This window comes from Pelmatolapia mariae, linkage group LG17 (assembly GCF_036321145.2).
Source record: "Pelmatolapia mariae isolate MD_Pm_ZW linkage group LG17, Pm_UMD_F_2, whole genome shotgun sequence".
Taxonomy (NCBI): domain Eukaryota; kingdom Metazoa; phylum Chordata; class Actinopteri; order Cichliformes; family Cichlidae; genus Pelmatolapia; species Pelmatolapia mariae.
Genome location: NC_086242.1, coordinates 20,900,545 through 20,919,045, shown reverse-complemented (window position 1 = coordinate 20,919,045; position 18,501 = coordinate 20,900,545). Strand labels below are relative to the sequence as shown.

General features: G+C 42.8%; 1 pseudogene; it reads right to left on the bottom strand.

Annotated features, from left to right (window-relative positions):
- Positions 1-18,501, bottom strand: part of LOC134615929 (NACHT, LRR and PYD domains-containing protein 14-like) — an 851,239-nt pseudogene that overhangs the window by 5,818 nt on the left and 826,920 nt on the right.

Here is an 18,501-nt window from a genome sequence, read left to right as displayed (position 1 = left end):
TTCAAGTTTTGAACTTGTGATGTTTGTTGTTTGGGACGTCCCGGCCGACACTCGGTGCAGCTGTATACAGACCTCCAAAATATCACAAGGATTTTATTCAAGACTTTTTAGCTGCTATGGTGCCAAGCTGTGATCAATTTTTAATTGTTAGAGATTTTAATATTCATGTGTTGTCCCTCCAATCTACTGGCCAGAGACTTTTTAAGTTTGATAGACTCCTTCAGCCGTGCTCAGTTTGTGTTGGGCCCGACCCAGAAACAGGGTCATACGTTGGATCTTGTGCTGTCTTTAGGGTTACATGAAAACATGTGATGCTGTTTTTTCACTGTTGTGTTTGATATATTTTATCTCACTGCCATTTTACTCCTCTTATTCCAACACCCCATTGTTGTCTATTTAACCCATCTGCAACAGAACAATTTTCTATTGCTTTTAAAAAGTTTAGGATCTCCCCTCGGCGATGGTACCGAGCAGATGACATCTAATTTTTATGATAAATGCCAAACTGTCCTTGATGAGGTTGCTCCTTTTAAAACTATGAAACCACAATCGAATCGTGGATAAACGAGGCCGCTCGTTCAGCCAGACGAGAGAGAAGGAAGGCTGAACGTAGAGCTGGGCGATATAAGATTTTTTCATATCACGATATGTTTTTTTTTTTCATTTCAGGCGATAACGATATATATCACGATATAAGCCAAATAACTATATTTGTAAGATTTAAATGTGCCGTTGCTCACAAGTAAAATGTTTTGATTTAAATATTTAGCTTCTTTTGATTTAAATATTTATTTCCCATAATAAGTTCAACAGGGTAGATGTACTTAAGGAACATGAGACTTTTTCAGATAAATAGGCAAATATTGCAAACTACACAAAAGGCAGCCACTAAAGCATTTAAGTTTCAAAACAGAACAAACAAAACAGACTACTAAATTGTCAATTCCACTTAGAAACAAAATATTAATTCTAAAAATAAATCTTAGTTTGTTTTACAGAAGAACAGACAAACTTTTGTCAATATCAAATAAACTGAGAACTAAAAGGAAATTCTCAATCTCTCCTTGTTGTATAGCTTAGCTTTTCAAACAGTTTTAAAATAAAGATGCTAACTGAACATTCTTCATATATATATATATATATATATATATATATATATATATATATATATATATATATATATGAAGAAAATAAATATAGAGATAAACTTTAGTCTGACAAAAGCCGAATGACGAATTAGCGCTTTCAGTCAGAGATTGAGCATGCACCGGTTTATTGTATTTCCAGACTTCCTTTCGGCACAATTTACAGTGCGCGCTACTCTGTTTTTTTGTCAGACTTGAAATAGCCGAAATACCTTCACACTACTCTATGGCCCTTCCGTTCGACAATCTCTCACACTCATTTCCTCCATTACCCGGGCGGCACGGCGGCTGGCTGCTTCCCAAACAAATACACATGTGCGGCTTGGCACTTGTGCTGTACATAAAAAGTCACGTGACGTGACGCTGCGGCTGTGATTGGTTCGGCTCTGCACTACTTAATTTGGATTGGCTGTTCTTTTTTTTTTTTTAAGAGAGCAAGAGAGATGAGGTCTATCGCAATAGTTAAATTTTTCTATCGAGTAAAAGTTATTTTGCAATATATATCGTTATCGTTCTATCGCCCAGCTCTAGCTGAAAGTAAGTGGGAAAAAGATGCAGGTGTCTTTTCTGATGTTGAGAGACCGTCTGTACAGGTATCAGGACACTGTCAAAGCAGAAAAGTCAAAAGCTGTTTCTAATATTATTGAGAAATGCTCCAACAATCCTCAGCTTCTTTTTTTCAATTATTTCTCCAGCTTCTCATATTTATAGTTCCTCAGAAACTTGTGAAAGGTTCTTGCAGTTTTTATCAATAAGATAAAACAGCTTTGATCTATGATCGGCCGGCCTTCATATGACCTTTCTATGTGATGGTATAAAATCAAATCAAAATCAAATCAAAATTTATTTATATAGAACATATTAAAAACAACAAAGTTGACCATAGTGCTTCACAGTCAGTAAAAGCATGAGACAATTAAAATAAACAATAAGAAAACAGGGCAGGAAACAATAGGTGACAACAAAACAAGCCAGATAACAGCCAACTAGTTAGAATCAAAAGCCAAAGTAAAAAGGTGGGTTTTAAGATGGGATTTTAAAGACTGGATAGACTCGGCTAGGAGCATCTGATTGGAAGATCTTAGTGCTCTATTGGGATTGGACAAACGGAGGAGTTCGGAAAGATAGCTGGGCGCTAAATTATTTAGAATTTTAAAGAATCATCTTGTCCAAATGATGTTGTTCCAACACATATTTAAAAAAAAGATTTGAAAGGTTGTTGGTTCCGACATCTTAGCGATTTTTAACAGCAGTCTTAGTTCAGGTGTTGTACAGCCTGTACTTCAAAAAAACCTAATCTGGATCCTCTGTCTGCTCAAACTTCAGGCCTATTTCAAAGCTTCCCTTTCTGTCGAAGATTTTGTAAAAGATTATATTTGTTCAGCTGCAGTCTTTTGTAAATGGAGAGGTTTCAGTCTGGTTTTAAAGCTCTTCACAGCACTGAAACTGCACTTTTAAAAGTTCTTAATGATCTTTTATCAGCCACTGACTCAGGAGACTCAGCTGTGCTTTTGGATCTGACCGCTGCCTTTGACACTGTTGACCACAGCATCTGGATCTCACCATTGGAGCATTGCGGCATCAAGAGCACTCTATTAGACTGGTTCAGGTCTTTTATTAAATCGCATTATTAAATTTGGGGCTCATATTTGACAGCAAGTTCACCTTTGAAAAACAGACCAGCTCAGTTGTACAGCTGTCTTTCTTCAAACTGAGGCTTTTATCTAAGGTGAGATAATTTATATCTTTTAAAAACCTTGAACGGGCGATCCAGGTTTTCATGACATCCCAGCCTAATTATTGTAACTCCTTATATGTTGGAGTTAGTCGGACCTGCCTAGCAAGACTGCAGCTGGTCCAGAAAGCTGCAGCTCGTCTTCTGACACAAGTTCAAAGACATTTATCGTCCCGACAACGATATATACGGTGGTCCCTCGCTATAACGCAGTTCACCTTTGGCGGCCTCGCTGTTCCGCTGATCTTTTTTGTGCAATTTTGCATGCTTTTTGTTTTTTACAGCGCATTGTGTTCTGCGTCCTGATTGGCTGTAGACCATTGTGAATCAATCTCGTGCCGTGTCTCCTGTACAGTACAGAATGTGTTCAGCTTGTCAGATTTACAGCAGTGTGACTCTGAAGTGCTGCACTGTATGTTTGTAAGTTTTGTCCCAACAAACAACAATGTCGACGAAATGTTTTGCACCTGTGGTAGCAGCCAAAGGCAGAGGAAGATACTACCATCATAGTTTCAACAAGGATGCAGAAAGGGTTGTAACTGTCCACAACAAGAACATCATAAGGATGGAGTCAGCTTTGGCTTTGTGAAGACACTGTTCAACAGGTGTGACTGATGAGATTTAACCTGGAAGGTTACTCAGGTTTATTTGTATCAGGACAAGCAGGGAAGACACCTGGACATCAACAGGGGCAGATCTAGAAGGGTGGCATGGGGTGGCAAGTGCCACCCTAAAATGATCCCTTGCCACTCCAGTTTTGCATATGACAGTGTTGTTTATTAAAATAAGATAGCATTAACAGTTTGAGCGTAGTTACAGTTGACAGTGAATATAAAGAAAAAAAGAACAAAGAGGCGGAGTGAGAGGTAAGTGACGGAAGTGACGGACAAGGTAAGCGACTCATGTTGTAACTGACGTCAGACGCCGGAGATTTTGGCGGAAAATTAAAGCGAATGGTAGTTTAGATTTGAACAAATTCCTTTAAGCTTCAGTATTACCAAATACACTTATCAATTGTCTTATAACTAACAACATTTGTCTAAATCATCTCCAACACCCTGGAGAACAACGGGGAGAGTTTAGAGGCTCTCCAAGATTACATTGATCAGTGCTTCCAGGATCTCGTGATGAAGAAGGCTCAGTGTGCAGCTTCCCCGGCCAAACCTGACACGCCGTCGTCGAAAAGACTTCGCCCGGCAGATTCCCCCAGCACAACATCGCCAGCCGGCAAAGATATTGTCGACATACTGGAGTCAATCGACCAACGATTGTCCAGTTTCGATGCAAGGCTGTCCTTGGTGGAGATTCTTCACCGGGAATTTAAATCCTTGCGAGAATCCCTGGAGTTCAGCCAGCAGCAGGTGGAAACGCTCGCTGCTGAAAATGCCACGCTAAGGGAGTCGGTGAAATGTCTCACAGACAATGTTACTCAGCTAAATAGAGAAAATAAAAAAATAAAAGAGACAGTTATTGATCTACAAGCTCGTAGCATGCGTGATAATCTGGTATTTTCTGGTATTCCAGAAGCCGCTGGAGAGGACGCGGAGACTACAGTAAAAAGCTTCATCAAAACCCACCTGAAGCTGCTGGAGGACACGGTGAAGAACATCGTCTTCGATAGGGTACATCGCCTCGGCCCCATTCGGGCTGCGGCCGGGAGACCACGTCCTATTGTGGCCAAATTCGGCCACTTCAAACAAAAGGAACAGGTGAAAAGCCGCGGCAGGGAATTAAAAGGAACCGACTTCAGCGTGAACGACCAGTTCCCCAAAGAGATCCTGGAACGACGCAGGGTCCTCTTCCCAATCCGACGCGGCTTCATCCAGAAGGGCTCCCGCGCTGTCATCGCTGTGGACCGGCTGTACGTGGACGGACAGCTCCACCGCGACCCCGACATCACTCCATGGCTGTATTAACTTCACGCCAGATAAGAATCCGCTACACCCTTTCCGTATCCACTCACACTAACTTGCATTAACATCTGTTTAACTTATCAGTATCAAATCGCATCTTAAGTGTGATTTCATAGCAGAATTAACACCGTCACTCTCCGTCAATGGTTTGATTGGAATGTTTCTGGGTTTTTTTCTTCTCGTTTTTTTCCCTCTTTTTCCCCCTCTTGTTTTTATGCTGCTCACCCTTGTCCTTGGTTTCTTTCTTTCTTTCTTTTTTTTTCTCTTTCACTGCTTCGATCACCTGCTTCCACACTCATCCACAAACATCCTTTATTTCGACACATACGAACAGCACGATCACGCACAGTCATGCGCTCAACGGCAGCACATTTACATCAGTCAGACAGCGCACACAGTCGTATAGGATACACACACTTAAGCCAAGCGTACTCATATTAGTAAATATGCACACACATAGTCAGACTCAGGGAGCATCTCGCCACACATTTTTTTTCTCTCTCTCCTTCTCTTTATTTACGAACAAGTGATGTATTCTCTCCACCTGTCTAAGCGACACACACAGCATACACCCCTAGTTATACACAGACATCTATGGGTGCACTGAGGTTTGTTACATGGAATGTAAATGGAGCTGGCTCCAGAGAAAAGAGGTTAAAAATATTTAACCAACTCAAAAAACTACAGGCAGATGTTGTCCTTTTACAAGAGACCCACAGACCTCTTAGAGGTTCGAATGAACTTAAAACACCTGAGTTTCCTAATGTGTTCTCAGCTTGTTATAATTCTAGACAAAGGGGAGTAGCAATTCTAATACATAAAAATATTAATTTCACAGTACTCGATACAGTTATAGATCCAGAGGGCAGATTCTTAATCATTAAACTATCTATACTTGATAAAAAAGCTATGTATTGTAAGTGTATATGGTCCAAATGTTGATGATCCTTCATTCTTTCACGGTTTTTTCAGTGCACTCTCTGAACACTTAGATTGCACACTTGTTCTTGGAGGCGACCTCAACCTTGGACTAAATGAACAAATGGATAGGCTCAATACAGCAGGAACTCGGCGCAATTGGCAATCCACAAATATAATCAAACAGTATATGAGCGACTTTGGTCTTTGCGATGCATGGCGCTCCCTTCACCCAACCAGTAAGGAATATACTTTTTTCTCACATGTCCATCACTCCTACTCTCGTCTGGATTATTTTTTGGTCAGTAGCTCACTGCTGAGCGACATTTCAGACACTGAGATTCACCCTATAGCTGTCAGCGATCATGCTCCTGTATCTTTAACACTAATGCACAAGAATAATACTACGCCAAGTAAAAACTGGAGATTTAATACATCACTGCTTAAAGATGAAGACTTTATTAAATATTTTAAAAAAGAGTGGACTTCATATTTAGACTATAATGACACTCCCGGAACATCAGCTTCTGTTCTATGGGAAGCAGGGAAATGTGATGAGAGGTAAAATAATTTCTTTCTCATCACATAAAAAGAAAAAAGAAAACGAAAATATTCAGGAATTAGAAAAAACCATCAAATCACTAGAAGAAGCCTACGCGTCCCACCAAGATCAGGAAACATTGAACAAAATACGAGAAACAAAACTAGAATTAAATGAGATAATTGATAAAAAAAACAAAATTCTTAGTACAAAGACTACGCTTACAAAATTATGAACATGGTAATAAATCCGGTCAATTTCTAGCAAACCAACTAAAAATAAATAAAGAAAAAACAACTATATGTGCTGTTCAAGATTCATCTGGGAACACAATATATGAACTGAAACAAATAACATTTTCAGGGATTTCTATAAAACGTTGTATTCACCACAAATAAACCCATCTAAAAAGGAAATTGATCAGTTTTTGGACAACATAACTCTTCCAAAATTATTAGACACTCAAGCAATGGCACTGGATTCGCCACTGACATCAGGTGAACTCCAGGAAGCCCTGATAAGTATGCCCAATAATAAGGCTCCAGGTCCAGACGGCTTTCCTGCAGAATTCTACAAAGAATTCTTGTCACGGTTCTGGGTCGGTGCGACCCAGTATTTTGAGTTCTTATGTTTTGGTTTATTCTTGTATGATCATTTTGTTACCTTTGTGATATGTTGGTTATTATTTGAATTCTATGTTTCTGTTTATTCATGTTTAAGGATTTGTTCTCGGTTGTATCTCACGTTTAGTTTAGTTCAGGTTCCATGTGTCATTCTCTGTCTGTCTCTCAGTGTCAGGTCTGCGTCTTGGTGTAGTGTTCTCATTTCCTGTTTTATTGTGAAGGTCTGCGTCTCATGTGAGTGTGTTCAGTTTTACCTCTGGCTCGTCTTGTTGATTATTCCCAGCTGTGTTCCCCACCTGTGTGTAATCTCCCTGTGTTCTCTGTGTGTATTTAAGTCGCGTCCTCTGTCTTTGTAGTTGCTGGTCCGTCTGTGTATCCACCCTGCTTCATCTGTGTGTTTCCCTGCTGTCTACCATCGTCTGCCTCTGCTCGCCCTCTTTCATGTTCGTGTTCTGGTTTCTGCGCTGTAGTTTAGTTGTTTTCCAGTATAGTTTAGTTTGTCTACGTTTGCCACTTTCCCTTTGCCATTTATTCAATAAACCACCTTCACACCTTTACAAGTGCCTGCAATTGGATCCTCCTTTATCATCTCCACACGGCTCATCTCACTCGCCGTGACAATTCTGGGCGATTCTAGCACCAGTTTTTTACAGAACGTTGTTGGTAATCAAAGAAAAGGGCAGACTTCCATCAAATATGAATTCTGCAAACATTATTCTCCTGCTAAAACCAGGCAAAGACCCTGTATATCCCTCAAGCTATCGTCCAATATCCCTTATAAATGTAGACCTTAAAATAATCTGCAAAGCTCTCTCAAAGAGACTAGAGAAAATAACCCCCCTCTTAATTCATCCTGACCAGACTGGTTTCATAAAAGGTAGGCACTCATCAACAAATACACGTAGATTACTTAATTTGATAGAGTACTCATACAGTAAAAACCTTGAAACTACAATATTTTCTTTAGATGCAGAAAAAGCATTTGACAGAGTTAACTGGAAATTTCTATTTGCAACTTTACACAAATTTGGTTTTGGATCCTCTTTCATTAACTGGTTAAAAATATTATATAATTCCCCAACAGCTTGTGTCAGAACAAATGACCAGACATCCTCCAGCTTCTGTCTCCTGAGGGGCACCAGGCAGGGATGCCCACTCTCCCCTTCACTGTTTGCAATTTTAATTGAACCACTAGCAGCAGCAATTAGACAGAATTCAGTAATTAAGGGAATAAAATGCAAGAACGTGGAACATAAAATCAGCCTTTATGCGGATGATGTGTTACTCTTTCTCCAAAATTCACAAACCAATATCTCTGGGGTGATTGAATTGATAAACTCTTTTGCAAAAATATCAGATTACTCAATTAACTGGTCAAAATCTACAGTCCTTCCGATTAATTGCTCCTTCCATAATTCCTCTTCTACACCACTGCAATCGGGAAATATAAAATATTTAGGTATTAATGTTTCTCCCAAGCTTGCAGATCTAACTAAATTAAACCATATTCCACTTTTAAAGAAAATAGAAGGTGATCTGGCTAGGTGGAAATGTCTACCCATATCACTTATGGGAAGGGTTGCCGCTATAAAAATGATGGTCTTACCAAAAATAAATTATTTATTCTCAATGATCCCAACTAAACCGCCACAAGATTGGTTCAGATCTCTAGATTCATATATGTCCAAATTCCTTTGGAAAAATAAGCCCCCACGTATAAGCTTAAAAACACTACAAAAGACCAAGGATAAAGGAGGATTAGAACTACCTAACTTTCACCACTACTTCTTAGCCAACAGGCTTCAGTTTATCTCAGGATGGCTAAAACATACCCTCTTAGATGAACCTTGGCTAGATGTAGAACAAGCACTTTGCAATAATCTAGAGATTTCAGATCTACCATTTATCAGCTCAAACATCCAACGTCATGAATGCTTCAAAAGCGTCAACATTAGCTCTTCTCTGACAGCATGGTGGGAGTTTCTGAAGTTGACAGAGTCTTCATTAATCCCATGTAAACGTACACCTATCTGGACCAACCCTGACATATTACAAAACAATAATATGATAAACTTTTCAGATTGGAGTGGTAAAGGAATCAAATATTTAGAACATATACTAGAAGGAACAGAATTTATTTCATTTGACAGACTAGTTACACAATATGGGATCAACAAGAAAAGATTTTTAGAATATCAACAAATTAAATCCATAGTAAAAAAGAAATTTAAACCGGGTTAAGTTGAACTACAAACACCACCAAGTGTGGTTCAATTTCTTACTCTTAAAACCCCCAAATTGCTATCCAAAATATACAGAATGCTTTCTAAAACAGATGAATCAATATCACTTCCTATTGCAAAATGGAAAGCGGATTTATCAGTTAACATAGACCAAAACTTCTGGTCTCAGATTTGCTTAAAAACCTTTCATCTAATTAGAAATCCCAGTCTTCAATTAATTCAATACAAAATACTACATAGAGTGCACTAAACAGGTCATCGGATGTTCAAGATGGGCTTTACGTCTACCAACAACTGCTCACACTGCCAAACCAATTCACCGGACAATTATATCCACGCTCTTTGGTTCTGTCCACCAGTTCAGAAGTTTTGGCGCGAGATATGTGAAGACATCAAAGTGTCTGAAATGTAACATTCCAACTTCCCCTTTAGTGTGTTTGTTGGGCAGCTTAGATAATGTCACTTCAGAAAAGAATATAGCTCATATGGTTTTCACTGCCCTATGCATAGCCAAGAAAACAGTCCTCATGAACTGGAAAAATAAAAATAATCTTAATTCTAACCAATATAGAAATTATCTATTAGATTACATTAGTCTTGATACAGCCTCTGCCACCACATCAGATCAATTGCTCTGGGCTCCTTTGATCAGCTCCATCACCTGGGGGTCATAGTTTGGTCCCACCTTCGCTGTTGTGATTGGTGTGGGGGTAGGGACAGGCTTAGGGCATCGGGGGGTTCCCCAGGAGCATCCTCCTTGGGGGGCTCAACCCGGAGTAGCGGTCATGGCCTATTAAGGGCTCTGTTGGCTCTTAGGTGATGGTTTCCTCGTGGCTGCGTGCAGCGGGGCTAGGGGAGGGTCTGTGCTGACGGACGTGGGTTACTGACCTGGTAGCCTGGCTGCCCCTGGGTGGGTCCGGGACAGGCGTGAGGTTCTGGGGGCGCTCCATCTCTGGGCTGGGGCCCTGGCTGGGCCTCGGGAGCTTGGGTCCTGGTTGGTGTGTTGCCGGGGTTGTGGGCGGGTGGGTGTATGGGGGCCCAGCCCTGGCGCAGGGTGCCGCCAGTGCATCGAGCCACCTGGGGGACTCTTCAACTGGTGGGGGAGGTTGTTACATCTTGCAGGAGTTCTCCTCTCTTCAGGAACTCACTCTCCAGGAGGGGGAGATACAGGAGAGGTGGAGGAAGATCTCAGCCTGGGCGTCTATTGTCTTGTGTAGTCTGGAAGATGAGTGGATGATGGGGTGGGTGCAGTTTTCTCTGTGGTGGGGTCGGGTGGGCTGTCCCGGACTCTGTGGGGCCGGACGGCGCTGCTGCACTGGGCCCCGGTCTGGATGGGCCTGGGCCCCCTTTCCCTGGCGGGTTGCAGAGTATGGGGGTGCCTACTGGGGTCAGCGGGGGAGCTGGCCCCAGGGAGGGGTCACTTGCCCCTCCCTTCCTTCCCTCCCCATCTCCAGCTGCCTCCCTCTTCCCGCTCCACCACAATCACCCACACATGCAGGGCCTTGGGGTAAAGGTGTGTCACCAGGGTGCAGGGGAGGCATCCCCCCCTCTGTCCCCTTCTGGCTGCCTGTGCCTCAATTTTATCTCACAACGTAGACATTCACATTACTCACACTCTCATAACACATACATATAGGATCTTGGGGGTGGGCACGCTACACGGACTCCAAAAGACCATCAGGGTGTACACCTCACCCCTGGCGTCGTTGCCCACCTCTCAATTTTAAATACACGTAGACATTGAGGGCTAGCAGGAGGGGCTATGCGCTTACCTGCTGCTCTCTGGCAGGTAGCTCCATGCCCTCCTGGGTTTTAAAGGCACCTTAGAACACACATGCATCAACACTACATATGAGCGGGTGGAGGGAGGTTTGGAGTCTTCTCACACCCCCGGTCTCTGCGGCCTGCTGGAGCGGGGGGGCTAGGAGGAGGAGTTGGCCGTCTGACTGAGGTCTGGAATGTGGGGCCTCCCTGCTGCTGCAGAGTCGGGGCGGTCTGCTTCTCCCCACCGCAGGGAAAAGGGTAACACCACCTGGGTCTGGGTGCAGTTTCCCCCTCCAGGGGCAAGGGTACCTAGACCCGGTTCTTAGAGTACGCTTGGGGAGTGTGATTGTGTGTACAATGTCTTTCTATGTCTGTCTCCACATTGGTTGAGTGTTGAGTAGTTGCATATGAGAGCATGAGGGTGGGAATGGATGTTTGTATCTGTGTGTGCCTGTATGTCTGTGTCTATATGTCAGGTTGGATATCAGACGCCACCTCTCTGGGGACATCTCAGGCCCTCCAAGGTATGGAGGCCTATCTCCCCCCACCACTTCCCCTGCCGGTGGCAGACGCCCTCAGACATCGGTGCGTTGGTGGTTCTTTGTGTCCCGGGATGGGCGTCCAGGTACACACCGGCTCACTCCTTGGTGGCTGCCTATCGGGGCCTGGAGCCTGGGGCTTGCTCGGGCCACTTCGGGGGTGGGGTGCCCTCGGCCTCTCGGCCTGGGGCTCGGTAACTCTGGCACAGCTGGCTACTGGCGGAGCTCACGGGCACGTCACTGCAACCCCCCCTGGCTTCTGCTCCGCGGCTGCTGAGTGACCCCTCATCTGGGACTCTCCTCAGCTCTTTCTGGGATAGTGGCGCGGCTGCCCCTCTGTTGGTCTTCCTTGGTCTCTTGTGTTCTGGGGGCCTCTGGATGTCTGGAGTCTTGATCTCCTCCATACCTGCTTCATGCCCTGGTGGACGGGGCAGTGGCTCCCCACACCCTCTAACAGATCATTACATGAAGGAACCTTTTAAAAACAAGCACGTCCATGCTCACAGGTGTACACACGGGTGCTCACACACACAAACTACACCCTTTTTGGCTCCTACCTCAAAGCACACTGTGCGCTGTTGATATTACTGTTATATTCCCATATATCATCGTGATGTTGTTTATTCTATTGCTCTCGTTTTCTTCTGCTTGTTTTCTTTTTTTCTTTCTCAACAGGTGATCCAGGTGATTGATATATGTATTTTTGTCTGCTTATTTTGTTGGTTTTTGGGGTTTTTTGCCCTTTATCCCCGTCCCTCTTCTCCGCTGTTTTTTCCCCCTCTTTCTTTCTCCCTTTTCTTTTCCTCATTCAAGTCTGTCCCGCATCTAGCAAGTGAAAATAAAAAAATAAAATAAAATAAACAATAAAAGGTGAATCAAATAGACCATTACGGCAAGGCTGGGATGGTCCATTTGGTAAAGTAAATCCGTTGGGCATCTTTCTTCGCCTTTAGACAATAATTCTGATGGCAAAAGAACCAAACGGGACAGGCAAAAAAAAACAAAAACAAAAAAAAAGACAGTGAATATAAATGCTAAAACTGAATATATTGCATAGTGTAACCCCCTCCACCATTAACAAATGGTGCAGCCCATAGCAGGACCGGCTTTCTTCTTGTTTTCAGTAGTAAGCGATGCTTATGATTGTGCCAGAGCACATTTTGAACAACACCATGGGAATTTCGGATTTTACACAGGTGGCTGGTTGTTACACGCTGCATCTCCAAATCACATGACTGATCTAAGCTGACATAGCAACAAGCTGCAGCCACGCTGAGTCTCTATTTCAGCCCACATTGAAAGTTCGGACTTCAAAGTTTTTAAATTTTAATTACAGGCCAGTAAATCCAGAGTTATGATAACATATATAAGCCACGCTTTTTTTCTAAATACTGTCATCATGTTTTTCTGTGTGTGTGTTTTAAGCGTTTTCTAAGGACAGCGCGAAAAACAGTAAAGAAAGAAAAAAAACACTTCTTTCCTATCGGTGCAAAAATGTACCATGTCGACCCATAAAAAAAAAGTCAACACGTGGGATTTGGTTGTTTAGGAAGAGGGGAGAGTTTTGGGAGTGACAGTAACGGCAGCAAGACAGAGCAAGCAGGTGAGAGCGAGAGAGAGTTTTTAGATGTGGGAGATTTGTGACGTTTAGTGTGCAGTGCATAGTTAGTGTGTTGTGTTGTCTTGTGTAGTTCTTCTGTTGTGTAGTCGTTTTGTTTTGTGTGTCAGTGAGGGCACTAATGAATGTCAGGCACATTGCAGTGTAAACACTGTCACTAAGTAGAAAACCAGCGGAGTGATACACCTCCTGATGTCAGGCCTGCAGGTTTATCCCTGTGCTGTTCTCCTCTGTCTTTTGGTGGACCAACAATGTTTTTTACTGGCACACATCATTTGTGGGGCATCTTATTGCGACACCTGATTATTCTCTCATTTTGGTTTTAGTAATATTTTTAAATGGTTGTACAAAATGAAAAAAACAGCAGGTGTATTGGCTGCATTTTTAGATAAATAGTTGTATATGTTTACAAAATGTACAATTTATATTTGCATTTCAAGTTATAAACATTTACTCAACATGTCTGTAGATTATTTTACAGTAAAAAAAAAACTACTAGGCTTTTAAGTTCTTTGTGTGATTTCAGATCAGTAATAGTCATGCAGTATGTCAGTGAAAAAAGAACTAAATTCAGTTTAGCTGAAAAGAATGATACCAAACAAGGCAAGGGGAAAAAAATAAAATGAAACAATTTGAGGGTGAAATACAAACGTAAACTCAAAAGGAGTCAAAAATGGCCAGTTGTACTTCAGCCCTCGGTGGGTGAATCCAACAAATCATGAAAAATTAGGTTTAAATTTTTGTTCATGACAGTGCAGATTTCTGACATTTTGTGTAATTTAAGCATGTAACAATGTGATTGTTTTCTAACAAAAAACAGTGTGAAACTTAAGTTAGAGACTTAGACTTAGAGAGACTTAGAGCTTTTTATTGTCATTGTGCAGTTTCTTGCACAGCGAAATTGGGTAGCTGGACCACAAAGGTGCTAAAGTAAGAAAAAGAAACCAATATACATCGAAGGTGGAAAAAATAAATAAATAAATAATAAAATAAAGTAAATAAAAAGCAGTGTATATATATACATGTGTGAGTGGATACACTATATACATGGTGTATGTATAGGAACATTGTAACAGACTGGGACCAAAATAATTGCACTTGAGCCAAAAATATTGCACAGAACATGGGAAAACTAAGATATTGCACATAGATGATCAGCAGCAGTGTCAGGGTGGATGTGTTGGGGAAGTCTTTACACACTCTTAGTTTGCATTAAGAGTTCTGACAGCCCACAGGAAGAAGCTGTTCTTTAGTCTGTTGGTTTTGCACCTGATGGATCTGAGCCTTTTTCCAGAAGGCAGGATGTTGAAGAGGTGGTGGTTTGGATGGAGGTGGTCCTTTATAATTGCCCTGGCTCTGGAGAGACATCTTGAGCTGGCAATTAAGTCCAGGGAGGGAAGTTGACAGCCGATCACCTTCTCTGCAGTTCTGATGATCCTCTGTAGTCTCTTCTTGTCAGCTGTTGTGCAACCAGCGTACCACACAGGGATGGCGTGCACCAGCACACTCTCGATAGTGGCACGGTAGGACACTAGGAGTTCAGTCTGCAGCCTGTTCCATCTCAGAACCCTCAAGAAATGGAGGCGCTGCTGGGCTTTCTTTACTAGGGCTGATGTGTTTGTGGACCAGGATAGGTCCTCGGATATGTAGGTGCCGAGGAACTTAAAGGAGGACACCCTCTCCACATAGTCACCTTTTATGGAGAGGGGAGGGGGATCAGTTCTTGTTTTGCGGAAGTCCATGATCACTTCCTTGGTTTTCTTGGTGTTTAGGGTGAGGTTATTGTAGTTACACCATTCTGACAGTCGCTGGACCTCATCCCTGTAGGCGGTGTCATCATCGTTGGTGATGAGCCCCATCAGAGTGGTGTCGTCTGCAAATTTGATGATGATGTTGCAGGGGTGCGTAGGGGTGCAGTCACTGGTGTAGATGGTGTATAAGAGTGGACTCAGCACACATCCCTGTGGTGAGCCAGTGCTGAGTGACAGGGTGGATGATTGCTGGTTGCCAACCTTGACTGATTGTGAACGGTCTGTGAGGAAGTTTTTGATCCATGCACATGTGGAGGGGGGGAAGTCCAAGTTTACCAGCTTGTCTATAAGAATGTCTGGGATGATGGTATTGAAGGCCGAGCTGTAATCAACAAAGAGCATCCTTACTGTCCCAGGATTCTCCAGGTGATGCAGAGCAGAGTGGAGAGCAGTGGAAATTGCATCCTCTGTGGACCTATTTGCCCTGTAGGCAAACTGGTGGGGGTCGAAGCTGGGTGGGAGGCAGTCCTTTATGTGTTTTAGAACCAGCTTCTCAAAGCACTTTGCAACCACTGGAGTCAGTGCGATGGGTCTGTAGTCACTGAGGCTACTGATGGTGGTGGACTTGGGGACTGGGACTATTGTTGATGATTTCAGGCAGTGAGGGACAGTGGCATGTGTCAGTGAGAGGTTGAATAGTCTGGTGAACACAGGAGCCAGCTGGTCGGCACAGGCTTTGAGCACTCTACCAGGTATTCCGTCGGGGCCAGCAGCTTTCCTCTGATTCACTGCTCTGAACACATTGCGGACCTGATGTTGTTGGAGGCTAAATGTGTGGGGGCTGTGCTCAGAGGACGCTGTGGGCAGGGTGGTGTGCATGGTGGGGATGACTGCAGTTTTCTCGAAGCGGGCAAAAAAGTGGTTAAGTTCCTCCGCTAACGAGATGTCCATGTTATCTATATTTGTCCCTTTGGCTTTGTAATTGGTGATGTGTTTGAGGCCCTCCCACACCTTCCTGGAGTTGTTATCAGAGAGGTGCTCTGATAGCTTGTTTGAGTAGTCCAGTTTTGCTGCTCTGATGCCTTTTTTAAGGTCTGCTCTTGCTCTGCTGTACATGTTCTGGTCCCCAGATTTGTATGCAGAGTTGCGTGCCTTTAATAGTGCCTGAACCTTGCTTGTCATCCAGGGTTTACGGTTGGGGTAGACCCGGACCCGCTTTTCTGTGGTGACAGTGTCCATGCAGTGTTTGATGTAACCAGCAGTGTTTGATGTAACCAGACCTGTGTTTGTAAATGAACCGCCCCATGTTGTGTAGTTTTCTGAATTTTATACTTATTGGGCTACATATTTATTTCTTATACAGGCTATACAGTACATAAAATCAAAACTCTACAGACAATAATTAAGTTATTGTCATGGTTCTGAGTCCGTGGACTGAGTGATTTTGTGTTTGGTGTATTTATTGTTGTTATTATTATTATTATCATTATTATTTGTGGGCTGTTTTGGGATGGTTTGTGTTTTGGGGTTTTGGATACTGGGCTTCTGGGTTTGTGCTCCCTCTGTTGGTCCCTGGTGTTAATGTTCCCCTGTCTCGTCAGGTTAATCAGGTCCAGCTGTGTCTCCCACCTGTGTGTGATTTCCCAGTGTCCCTCTGTGTATTTATAGTGTGTGTCTGCCTCTGTTCTTCGTCGCGTCGTTTGTATTCATCCTCTGTGTTCATTCCCCGTGTTTCTCTGCATTACTCCGTGAATCTTCTGCGTGCTCTCCCTGCTGTCCTCCCTTCGTGTTCAGGTTTGCTATTCTATGGTTTCGTATCTCCCAGTTTAGTTTATCCTTAGTTCTGATTTGCCATCCCCACTTTGTGTTCTGTATTCATAATAAACCACACTCACATCTTAGTAAGTGCTGCATTTGAGTCCTCTTTTCCACACATCACATGGCTGCTGCCCCAGTCGTGACAGCTATAGACTACATATATATGAAAAAAGTGTATACTTACTGCATTTGAATCATTGTAAACACCTGCATATGTGTTTGAAAAAAAAGGCTTAGATTTTGCCAATCCATTTGATTTCTATGCCACCCTAAGAAAATTTCTCTAGATCCGCCCCTGGACATCAAGGTAGTTAGAGCTGGGCGAGCATCTTTACGCACATCGCGCTTCAGAACTCTGCATCATCTACTGAGTAAGACTCAGAGGATCAGAGATTAGAAGGTCTACAAAGAGCTGAACCAGACTTCCTGTATAAAGGTGCTAGTTCCACAGATCGACTGTGACAGCACAACTAAAACATGGAGACTGACCTCAGAGTTTCAATTCGATGTTGTGGATTCTCCAGAAGAACACACAGCTGCTTCACTCCTGAATCCTGCAGCTTGTGGTTACTCAGGTCCAGCTCTCTGGGATACGAAGGGTTAAGCTTCAGCACTGCTTCCAGATAATCACAGCTGATCTCTGACAAATCACAGCGCTCCAATCTATATAAAGAATGAAAGATGTAAGTTTATTAGACAAAGTGTGAGCTTGAAATCATTTGGTGTTTCAAAATCTGTTCAGAGCTGAAGAAGGTTCAGAATGTAGAAGTTTAGAAAATGGAAACTCCAAACAGCTGAAGCCAACAGGAAGCAGCTTCAAAAAACACAACAACAGAAAAAACTCTGAATGTTTCACATTAAAGTCGGACATTTCTAACAAGAGTATTTTAAAGACAGCGTCACTGATGATCATCTTCTGCTCAGTAAAACTTTGGTTTTCCACATGTGAGTGTTAATAATGTCTTTATCTAAGTGATATGTTTTATTATGTGGGCTAAAGAAAATACAGTTGTAGACTATATTTAGATGAAACATGTATATTTAATACATTCAATGTATTTGAACCATATTTAATGCATATTACAGGACGTAACAGCTGCATATGTGTCAAAAATAATGGCTTTGATTTTGCCACCCTGAGAACATTTCTCTAGATCCGCCCCTGCAGCAAATGTGTGTGAGAGCAGCCACGGCCCAGTCCTCCATGGTTTCATTCACACTTATCTCATACTGAACACACACACTTTGTAGGAATCATCAGTACTTTGACTGTTTCTCAGGTTAGCTTCAGGTTAGCCATTTAGCATTTCTCCAGTCTGAGTCACAGAGCGTCACATGACATGACAGAAGCTGATTGGTCAGCTGCAGTGATGGTGGTGGAGCAGCATTAATGATGATGTTGTAGAACAACAGAAACACGGGGATATCAGACTGTTAGTGGGTTTAGTCATTCCTGCTGCACTGATTGTCCTTCTTATTGAAGTGACCTGCTGAGAGCTCACACTGTTCTCTGTAGAAATGATGTCAGTCTGACTCGTCACATGTTTGGAGGCGTGTTTGATGTTTGCTCTTCTGGAAACTCTCAGTATCAAATATGGAAGATGCAAAGGAGACACGCTTCAGTCTGTATGGACCTGTTTCTGTAGCTGCCACCATCATTCTACATGTTTGTACATCAGCTTATGAAATCCTGTCTGCTGTTAAAGTCTTTATTTATTACTCTTCACCTGCTTCACTGTTACTGTGTGGGCGGAGCTGGCTGAGCCCCACCCACACAAACACAGCTCCTCTCTGGAGTTAAACTTCTGCTTTATCTCCGCCTCTTTTCTTCATCCTCCATCTCTCTTTTCTCTTCTTCAGTGTTCTGCAGCCACGGAGCCTCACAGCCATTAG